Below are 11,344 nucleotides of genomic sequence, written 5' to 3'. Positions count from 1 at the left end.
TATTTATTTTTGAGAGAAGGAGAGAGAGGTAAGGGCAGAGAGAGAGAGGGACAGAAAATCTGAAGCAGCCTTTGTACTGACGGTGGAGAGCCTGATGCAGAGTTCAAACTCATAACCTGTGAGATCATGACCAGAACCGAAGTCAAGGGCTTAAATGATGGAGACACCCAGGCATCCTCCCCTTTAGCTACTAATGCCTCAGTGTATATTTTCTAAGACAGGACAGTCACTAACATAACAATAGCACATTTTTCAAAGTCAGTAAAATTGACATCATAGAATACTATGATTTAATGTACACACTATAGTATAAATCTGTCTAAAGCAAATATATTTTTTCCTTTCTTTCTCTTTCTTTCTTTCTTTCTTTCTTTCTAATATAATTTATTGTCAAATTGGCTAACATACAGTGTATAGAGTGTGCTCTTCGTTTCGGGGATTCTCGTGATTCCATGTTTACATACAAAACCCAATGCTCGTCCCAACCAGTGCCATCCTCAATGCCCATGCCCTATTTTACTCTCTCCTCCGTGCTGGTCCCCCCACCCCCTCAACCCTCAGTTTGTTCTGTACATTTAAGAGTCTTTTATGGTTGACCTCCCTCACTTTCTGTTTGAAACTGCTTTTCCCCTTTCCCTTCTCCCATGGTCTTCTGTTAAGTTTCTCAAGTCCCACATATGAGTGAAAACATATGATATCTGTCTGTCTCTGAATGACTTATTTCACTTAGCATAATACACTCCAATTCCATCCACATTGCTGCAAATGGCAGTAATTCATTATTTCTCATTGCCAAGTAGTATTCTGTTGTGTTCTGTGGTTTATACAAACCACACCTTTACCCATTCATCAGTTGATGGACACGTAGGCTCTTTCCATAACTTGGCTATTGTTGAAAGTGCTGCTATAAACATTGGGGTACATGTGCCCTTATACATCAGCACTCCTATATCCCTTGGGTAAGTTCCTAGCAGTGCTATTGCTGGGTCATAAGGTAGTTCTAGTTTTAATTTTTTGAGAACCTCCACTCCGTTTTCTGGAGCGGCTGCACCAGTTTGCATTCCCATCAACAGTATAAGAGGATTCCCCTTTCTCCACATCCTCACCAGCGTCTGCTGTTTCCTGAGTTGTTAATTTTAGCCACTTTGTTGTGTGTGAGGTGGTATACCAATGTGGTTTTGATTTTTATTTCCCTGGTGTATAGTGATGTTGAGCATCTTTTCATGTGTCCGTTGGCCATCTGGATATCTTCTTTGCAAAAGTGTCTATTCATGTCTTCATCTGATTATTTTTTTTTCAGGTGTTGAGTTTGGTAAGTTCTTTATAGATTTTGGATACTAACCCTTTATCCAATATGTCATTTGCAACTATCTTTTCCCATTCCTTTGGTTGACTTTTACTTTTGTTGATTGTTTCCTTTGCAGTGCAGAAGCTTTTTATCTTGATGAGGTCTCAATAGTTCATTTTTGCTTTTATTTCTCTTACCTTTGGAGACGTGTTGAGCAAGAAATTGCTGTGGCTGTTTTCTCCTCTAGGGTTTGATGGTTTCCTGTCTCAGACTTAGGTCTTTCATCCATTTTGAGTTTATTTTTTTGTATGGTGTAAGAAAGTGGTCCAGTTTCATTCTTCTGCATGTTTCTGTCCAGTTCTCCCACACCATTTGCTAAAGAGACTGTTCCCCCTCTCTTTCCTGCTTTCTAAAAGATGAGTTGGCCATACATTTGTGGGTCAAAATCTGGGTTCTCTATTCTATTCTATTGGTCTATGTGTCTGTTTTTGTGCCAATACCATACTGTCTTTGTGATTACAGCTTTCTAGTAATGGCTAAAATCTGGGATTGTGATTCTCCCACTTTGGTTTTCTTTTTCAACATTACTTTGGCTATTCAGGTCTTTTGTGGTTCCATACAAGTTTTATGATTGTTTTTTCTAGCCTTGAGAAGAATGCCAGTGCAATTTCAATTGGGATTGCACTGAATGTGCAGATTGCTTTGGGTAGTATTAACATTCTAATAATATTTGTTCTTCCGATCCATGAGCATGGAATAGTTTTCCATTTCTTTGTGTCTTCTTCAATTTCTTTCATAAGTTTTCTATAATTTCAGCATACAGAAATTTTTCATCTTTGGTTAGGTTGATTCCTAGGTATTTTAATGTTCTTGGTGCAACTGTAAATGGAATAAATTTCTTGATTTCTCTTTCTGTTGCCTCATTATTGGTGTATAGAAATGCAACCGACTTCTGTACATTGATTTTGTATCCAGCGACTTTGCTGAATTCATGTATCAGTTCTAGAAGCTTTTTGGTGGAGTCTTTCAGGTTTTCCATTTAGAGTATCATGCCATCTTCGAAAAGTGAAAGTTTGACTTCTTTGCCAGTTTGGATGCCTTTTATTTGATTTTGTTGTCTGATTTCAGAGGCTAGGACTTCCACCACTATGTTAAACAACAGTGGTGAGAGTGGACATCCCTGTCGTGTTCCTGATCTCAGGGGGAAAGCTCTCAGTTTTTCACCATTGAGGATGATATTACCTCTGGCTTTTCGTATATGGCTTTTATGATGTTAAGATATGTTCCTTCTATCTCAACTTTCTTGAGTGTTTTTATTAAGAAAAGATGTATTTTGTCAAATGTTTTTTCTGCATCTATTGACAGGATCATATGGTTCTTATCCTTTCTTTTCTTAATGTGATGTATCACATTGATTGATTTGTGAATATTGAACCAACCCTGCAGCCCAGGAATGAATCCCACTTGATCGCAGTGAATAATTGGTTTTATACGCTGTTGAGTTTGATTTGTTAGTATCTTGTTGAGAACTTTTACATCCATGTTCATCAGGGATATTGACCTGCAATTCTCCTTTTTAGTGGGGTCTCTGTCTGGTTTGGGAATCAAAGTAATGCTAGCTTCATAGAATGAGTCTGGAAGATTTTCTTCCATTTCTATTTTTTTGGAACACCTTGAAAAGGATAGGTATTAACTATGCTTTAAATGTCTGATAAAATTCCCCAGGGAAGCCACCTGGCCCAGGACTCTTATCTGTTGGGAGATTTTTGGTAAGTGAATTAAAAAACTGATTTCTTAGCTAGTTATAGGTCTGTTCAAATTTTCTATTTCTTCCTGTTTGAGTTTTGGTAGTGTGAGGGTCTCTAGGAATTTGTCCATTTCTTCCACCTTGTCCAGTTTGTTAACATATAATTTGTCATAGAATTCTCTGATCATTGTTTGTATTTCTGTGGTGTTGGTTGTTATCTGTCTTTTTTCATTCATGATTTTATCTATTTGGGTCCTGTGTCTTTCTTTTTGAGGAGTCTAGCTGGGGTTTATCAATTTTGTTTATTTTTTCAAAAAACCAGCTTTTAGATTCATTGATCTGATCTACTGTTTATTATTATTATTATTATTATTATTATTCTATATTGTTTATTTCTGCTCTAACCTTTATTATTTCTCTTTTTCTGCTGGTCTGGTTTTGGTTTTTTGTTTTTTTTTTTTTCTGTTCTGCTTCTAGTTCCTTTAGGTATGCTGTTAGATTTTGTATTTGAGATTTTTCTTCTTGAGTGAGGCCTGGATTGCAATGTATTTCCTCTTAGGACTGCCTTTGCTGCATACCAAAGGGTTTGAACTATCATGTTTTCATTTTCATTTGCTTCCATATATTTTTTTAATTTCTTCTTTAATTGCCTGGTTGACCCATTTCTTCTTTAGTAAGAAGCTCTTTAACCTCCATGCATTTGAAGGTTTTCCAAAACTTTTCTTGTGGTTAATTTCAAGATTCATAGCATTGTGATCTGAAAATATGCATGGTATGATTTCAAATATTTTTTTTATTTATTAAGGGCTGTTTTGTGACCCAGTATGTGATCTACCTTTGAGAATGTCCCATGTGCACTTGAGAAGAATGTGTATTTTGCTGCTTTTGGATGAAAAGTTCTGAATATACCTGTCAAGTCCATCTGGTCCAGTGTATCATTCAGGGCCATTGTTTCTTTATTGATTTTCTGCCTAGATAATCTGTCCATTGCTATAAGTGTTTGTTAAAGTCCCCTGCAATTACCACATTCTTATCGATAAGATTGCTTATGTTTGTGATTAATTGATTTATATATTTGGCTTCTTAAAAAATGGGGCCATAAACATTTAAAATTGTTAGCTTTTCTTGATGGACAGACCCTGTAATTATGATATAATGCCCTCCATCATCCTTGTTACATTCTCTAGTTTAAAATCTTGTTTTTTTGATATAAGTATGGCTATCCAGCTTTCTTTTCACTTCCAGTAGCATGATAGATGGTTCTTCATCCCCTTGCTTTCAATCCGTGTGTGTCCTCAGGTCTAAAATGGGTCTCTTGTTGACAGCATATAGATGGATCTTGTTTTGTTGTTGTTGTTGTTGTTGTTGTTGTTGTTTTAATCCATTCTGATACCCTATGTCTTTTGAGTGGGGAATTTAGTCCACTTGCATTTAGCATTATTATTGAAAGATACGGATTTAGTGTCATTGTGTTATCTGTAGGTTTCATGCTTGTGGTGACATCTCTGGTCCTTTGTACTCTTTGCTGCATTCCACTTACAAAGTTCCCCTTAGGATCTCTTGCAAGGCTAGTTTAATTCTCATGAACTCCTTCAGTTTTTGTCTGTCTGAGAAAGCCTTCATCTCTCCTTCTATTCTTAATGACAACCTTGCTGGATAAAGTATTCTCGGCTGCATATTTTTCCTATTCAGCACATTGAATATTTCCTGCTACTCCCTTCTGGCCTGCCAATTTTCAGTGGACGGGTCTGCTACTATCCTTATGTGTCTAAAGCAAATTTAAACTTGCATCAGTACTATAGACAATGTAAAAGACATTTGTTAAATTAGAAGGGCCTGAGTTTCTATTGTACTTATGAACTAACAAGTTAGCTTGCTGCTATGTGTATAAATCTATATCCATCTATCATTTCTATCTCTATATCCACATCCAAATCGATATCTACATACTGTATATATAAACATATACTATATTTGCGTGTATGGTGTGTGTGTGTGTGTGTGTGTGTGTGCGTGTGTGTAGGTTTTAAAGGTTGCCTGCCTCAGGGAGCCTGGGTGGCTCAGTTGGTTAAGCGTCCGACTTCGGCTCAGGTCATGATATCACGGTTCATGAGTTCAAGCCCCACATGGGGCTGTGTGCTGACAGCTCCGAGCCTGGAGCCTGCTTCCGATTCTGTGTCTCCCTCTCTCTCTGCTCCTCCCCTGCTCATGCTCTGTCTCTCTCTCTCCTTTAAAAATAAATTGAAACATTAAAAAAAAAAAATTAAAGGGTGCCTGCCTTGGAATCAGAAACAAAGACATTTTATTTCTCGTTGCAAAATCAGCAGCTAGAGCAACAGCATGTATCAGTTCCCCAAGCCCCAGTGTCGACAGAATAACATGGTAAGGGACAGATTGTACCTGTATGTGCTGTGAGATCCATTACAGAAAGTGATCCCCCCAAATTAGGAAGGCTTTTGCCTACATCCTCCCCTCCAGAGAAAGAGAGAGAGAGAAGCTTCATCATTATTCTGAAATCTATTTGGATAAATAAAGATCTATATCTTTCAGTCTTATAATAGTGAAGGCATAAGTTAGATTGTTTGCAGGGTAAAAAATTGCTTTTTAAAGTGAATATATCTCACCTCTTCCTAGATATTTCCAGAAGAATGCCTTATTTTTGACAAAAAGCTATGAAAAACAGCAGTGGAACTTCAGAGTTTCTGTGTCCAAGGAATGTAGGAATAGTAATGTTGTGAGAAAGGAGGCTAAGATGCTTGTCTGGATAAGACATGTTTCTAAAACACCACTACACGTACTCAGATTGTAAGTAAGGCCTTGTGGTCTAATACAATTTATAGAGGGGATGCCTTCTCCTACCTTGCACAACCCATAAATGAGAGCAAACTAACAGCTTAGTTTAAATTTGAGCAAAAGGAATTTATTAAACTACTACAAAATTTATAGGCCTCGATGACAAATCAACAGCAAGTTATTTTAATCAACTTTCTCAGTTCTCTAAACATTGCTCTAAATCAACTAAAGTGAACAATGTGGCAGTTTATTATTAAAATTCATTTTTAAACATCTCAGTTGAAAAAAGTCAAGGCTTCAAATGTAAATAACAAGCTTCTCCAAACTATAACTCACTGAGTAAACCCAGTACTGATTCCTGGTAGCTGTAAGCTATCTTCCCCAAATATGTAAAATAGAACCCTTTTTAGAATAAACATGCTAGAACTTCCCATATCCTTAACATATATATATGTATGTATGTGTGTGTGTGTATATATATATATATATATATATATATATATATATTGTTGCTGTAGTTGTTAGAGTAGAGGAAGGCAAAATAATAAAAATATAAATGTGAGGGTGTTTTTTAGAGTGTTGATTCAATGAATATTTAAATAAATTAAGAATAGACTTTTGGGAAATGAGAAAACATATCCAAAAGTGAGAGGTAATTAAGTATGAACAGATTAGGGACACCTGAGTGGCTCAGTTGGTTAAACATCCAACTCTTGGTTTGGGCTTAGGTCATTCTCTCATGGATCATGAGTTCAAGCCCTGCATTGGGCTCTGTGCTATCAGTATGGAGCCTGCTTGGGATTCTCTCTCTCTCTCTCTCTCTCTCTCTCTCTCTCTGCCCCTCCCCTACTTGTGTTCTCTCTCTCTCATCTCTAATAAATAAACTTAAAAAAATTAACATGACAACATTAAATGAAGATGTTAATAAAAAGAAAATATTGGAATCTTTTTAGAAAATCAGAAAACATAAAAAGAGACTTGATGCTCTAGGAATAAATAAGCCAGGAAAAAAGACAAAAACAAAAGCAAAAAAAATTATGGAGGTTTTGAAACAAACTAAACTTTTTCATGAGCAGTGTCTTAGGGGGCCAGAGGCAGGTCAGCTCCAAGATTGAAATACAAAAGATTGGCTTTATATCTCCAACCAGGAGAAGGTTGGCTAGGGAGTGTGAATGTGTGCGTGTGTGTGTCTGTGTCTGTGTGGTGTATTACTCTCCAAGGGCAACCATAACAACCCACCACAATAACAAGATGTTGCAAAACAACAGAAATTATTGTCTCACAGTTCTGGAGGCTAAAAGTCCAAAATTAAGAAGTCTGCAAATTCATGTTCTCTCTAAAGCATGTATGGGAGAATTCTTCCTTGCATCTTCATAATTTCTGATGGTTTGCATGCAATCTTGGATATTCCTTGGTTTGTAGCTGCATAATTTCAATCTATGCCTTCATCATTATATTCTCCCCTTATGTGTCTGTTTCTCCTTCCTCTCTGCTTATAAGAACAATAGTCATATTGTGTTAAGCACCGACTCTGGTCAGGTGTGACTTCATCTTTATTTCTTCAACAACCTTATTTTTTAAATTTTTTATTATGTTTATTTTTGAGACAGAGACAGAGTGTGAGTGGGGGAGAGACAAAATTCAAAATAAATGTTTGGTGATTAAAATACATAATTTATTTGGTTCAACTGGTGAGTTCATTGATTTAACCCTACCTAGCTAGATTTTAAAACTTTAGACTGATCTAGATGTTTCAGGTTGTCATTTATTGTACTTCTGATGAAGTTTGTCACCACAGGAAAAAAAGCCAATTGTAGCCTATTATGCTTGAATTGGTTGAAGGTGTTTGTTTAATAACCAGTTGTCTGGAAAATTTCAGAAAATTAATGACTTCCTAAATGAAAAACTGTCTGAGGCATAGTTATGGCTCAATGGTCTGGATATGATCTTCACAAAAAAAATGAAGAAAATGGTTGCCTTCTCTTTTATAAAATATATACACCCTACAGATCTATCATTCAAATCACTAGACAGATACATTAAATTTGGTTGTATGCATATATTGAGAGCATATTTGTATTATAACTGAAATTAAACAATAAATATAAATCCAGCCTATATCTATCTGCATCATATATATCTAGATATAGTTTATTCATTCAAAAAATTTATTGAAAGTATTGATGAGCATAAAATAAAGTAGTGCTAATATGAAAAATAACAGTCTTTTGTCTCATTCTTTCTTACTTGTAAGTTTATTCCCTAGACAAAACCATTTTTAATTTTCTAGATATATTTTCACGCATTTCCTTTTTTTCCTGTTATTTACTACCTATTTTATTTTCTATTTAGATTTTAGACATTAGTCACTGAGTTCTTATTATGTATGGTAATTGAGGATTTTGGCTTACTTACTTACTTACTTACTTTATTTATTTATTTATTTATTTACTATTTTAATTTAATTTATTATTATTTTTTTAATTTACACCCAAGTTAGTTAGCATATAGTGCAACAATTATTTCAGGAGTAGATTCCTTAATGCCCCTTACCCATTTAGCCCATTCCTCCCTCCCATATCCCCTCCAGTAATCCTCTGTTTGTTCTCCATATTTAAGAGTTTCTTATGTTTTTGTCCCCTTCCCTGTTTTTATATTAATTTTGCTTCCCTTCCCTTATGTTCATCTGTTTTGTATCATGGAGTCCTCCTATGACTGAAGTCATATGATATTTGTTGTTCTCTGACTGACTAATTTCGCTTAGCATAATACCCTCTAGTTCCATTCACATAGCTGTGAATGGCAAGATTTCACTTTTTCTGATTGCCGAGTCATACTTCATTGTATATATATACCACATCTTCTTTATCCATTTATCTATCAATGGACATTTGAGCTCTTTCCATACTTTGGCTATTGTTGATAGTGCTGCTATAAAGATTGGGGTGCATGCTTCAAAACGGCATACCTGTATCCTTTGGATAAATACCTAGTAGTGACATTGGTGGGTCGTAGGGTAGTTCTATTTTTAATTTTTGGAGGAAACTCCATACTGTTTTACAAACTGGCTGCATCAGTTTGCATTTCCACCAGCAGTGCAAAAGAGATCCTCTTTCTCTGCATCCTTGTCAAGTTCTGTTGTTGCCCAGGTGGCTAATAATGATAGCCATTATGACAGGTATGAGGTGGTATCTCATTGTGGTTTTGATTTGTATTTCCCTGATGATGAGTGATGTTAAGCATTTTTTCATGGGTTGGTTGGCCATCTGGCTGTCTTCTTTGCAGAAGTGTCTATTCATGTCTTTTGCCCATTTCTTCACTGGGTTATTTGTTTTTTGGGTATTGAGTTTAATAAGTTCTTTATACATTTTGGATACTAACCCTTTATGTGATATGTCGCTTGCAAATATCTTCTCCCATTCCATTGGTTGCCTTTTGGTTTTGCTGATAGTTTCCTTCACTGTGCAGAAGCTTTTTATTTTCATGAATTCCCAATAGTTCATTTTTGCCTTTGTTTCTCTTGCATCTGGAGACATATTGAGTAAGAAGTTTCTGTGGCCAAGGTCAAAGAGGTTTTTGCCTGTTTTCTCCTAGAGGATTTTGATAGCTTCCTGTCTTACATTTAGTTCTTTCATCCATTTTGAGTTTATTTTTGTGCATGGTGTAAGAAAGTGGTCCACGTTCATTTTTCTGCATGTCACTGTCCAGTTTTCCCAGCACCACTTGCTGAAGAGACTGTCTTTATTCCATTGTATATTCTTTTCTGCTTTGTCGAAGATTAGTTGGACATCCATTTGTCGGTCCATTTCTGGGTTCTCTATTCTGTTCCATTGATCCAAGTGTCCTTGTGCCAGTACCATACTGTGTTGATTGCAACTTTGTTATACAGCTTAAGGTCTGGGATTGTGTTGCCTCCTGATTAGGTTTTCATTTTGAAAATTGCTTTGGCTATTTGTTTTTTTTTTTTTTTCTGGTTCCATACAAATTATAGGATTGTTTATTCTAGCTTGGTGAAGAATGCTAATGTTATTTTGATAGGTATTGCATTGAATATATAGATTGCTTTGGGTAGTATTGACATTTTAACAATATTTTTTTCTTCCTATCCAGAAGCATGGAATATTTTTCCATATTTTTGTGTCGCCTTCAATTTCTTTCATAAGCTTTCTATAGATTTCAGTGCATAGATTTTTCACCTCTTTGGTTACATTTATTCCTAGGTATTTTATGGGTTTTGGTGCAACAGTAAATGGGATAGATGCTTTGATTTCTCTTTCTGTTGCTTCATTCTTGGTGTATAGGAATGCAAATTATTTCTGTGCATTGATTTTATATCCTGACACTTTGCTAATTAATGGATCAGTTCTAACAGTTTTTTGGTGGAATCTTTTGGGTTTTCCATATAGAGTATAATGTCATCTGAGAAGAGTGAAAGTTTGACCACCTCTTGGTGGTCTGATTTGGATGCCTTTTATTTCTTTGTTTTGTCTGATTACTGAGACTCAGACTTCCAATACTGTGTTGAATAACAGTGGTGAGAGTGGACACCCCTCTTTTGTTCCTGACCTTAGGGGAAAAGCTCTCAGTTCTTCCCCATCAAGGATGATATTAGCATTGGGTCTTTCATACATGGCTTTTATGATCTTGAGGTATTTTCCTTCTATCCCTACTTTCTTCATGGTTTTTATCAAGAAAGGATGCTTTATTTTGTCAAATGCTTTCTCTGCATCTATTGAGAGGATCATGTGGTTCTTGTCCTTTCTTTTATTGATGCGATGAATCACATTGATTGTTTTGTGGATATTGAACCAGCCCTGCAATTCAGGTATAAATCCCACTTAGTCGTGGTGAATAATTTTTTAATGTATTGTTGGATCTGGTTGGCTAATATCTGGTTGAAGATTTTTGCATCCATGTTCATCAGGGAAATTAGTCTATAGTTCTCCTTTTTAGTGGGGCCTTTCTCTGCTTTTGGATACAAAGTAATGCTGGCTTCATAGAAAGAGTTTGGAAGTTTCCTTCCACTTCTATTTTTTGAAATAGCTTCAGGAGATTAGGTGTTAACTCTTCTTTAAATGTTTGATAGAATTCCCCTAGAAAGCCATCTGGTCCTTGAATCTTGTTTTGGGGGGAGATTTTTGATTACTAATTCAATTTCTTTACTGGTTATGGGTCTGTTCAAATTTTCTATTTTTTCCTGTTTTAGTTTTGCTAGTTCATGTGTTTCCAGGAATTTGTCCATTTCTTTGAGAATGCCCATTTTATTGGTGTATAATTGTTCACAATATTCTCTTATTATTGTTTGTATTTCTGTTGTGTTTTTTGTGATCTCTTTCATTCTTGATTTTATTTATTTGGGTCCTTTTGCTTTTTTTTTTTTTTTTTTTAACCAAACTGGCTAGAATTTTATCAACTTTGTTAATTCTTTCACAGAACCAGCTTCTGGTTTCATTGATCTGTTCTGTTTTGTTTTTTTTTGTGTGTGTGTTTTTGTTTTGTTTTTTTGTTGTTGTTTT

The sequence above is a fragment of the Panthera uncia genome, chromosome D1 (genome assembly GCF_023721935.1).
Source record: "Panthera uncia isolate 11264 chromosome D1, Puncia_PCG_1.0, whole genome shotgun sequence".
Lineage (NCBI taxonomy): Eukaryota > Metazoa > Chordata > Mammalia > Carnivora > Felidae > Panthera > Panthera uncia.
This window is presented reverse-complemented; position numbering follows the sequence as displayed.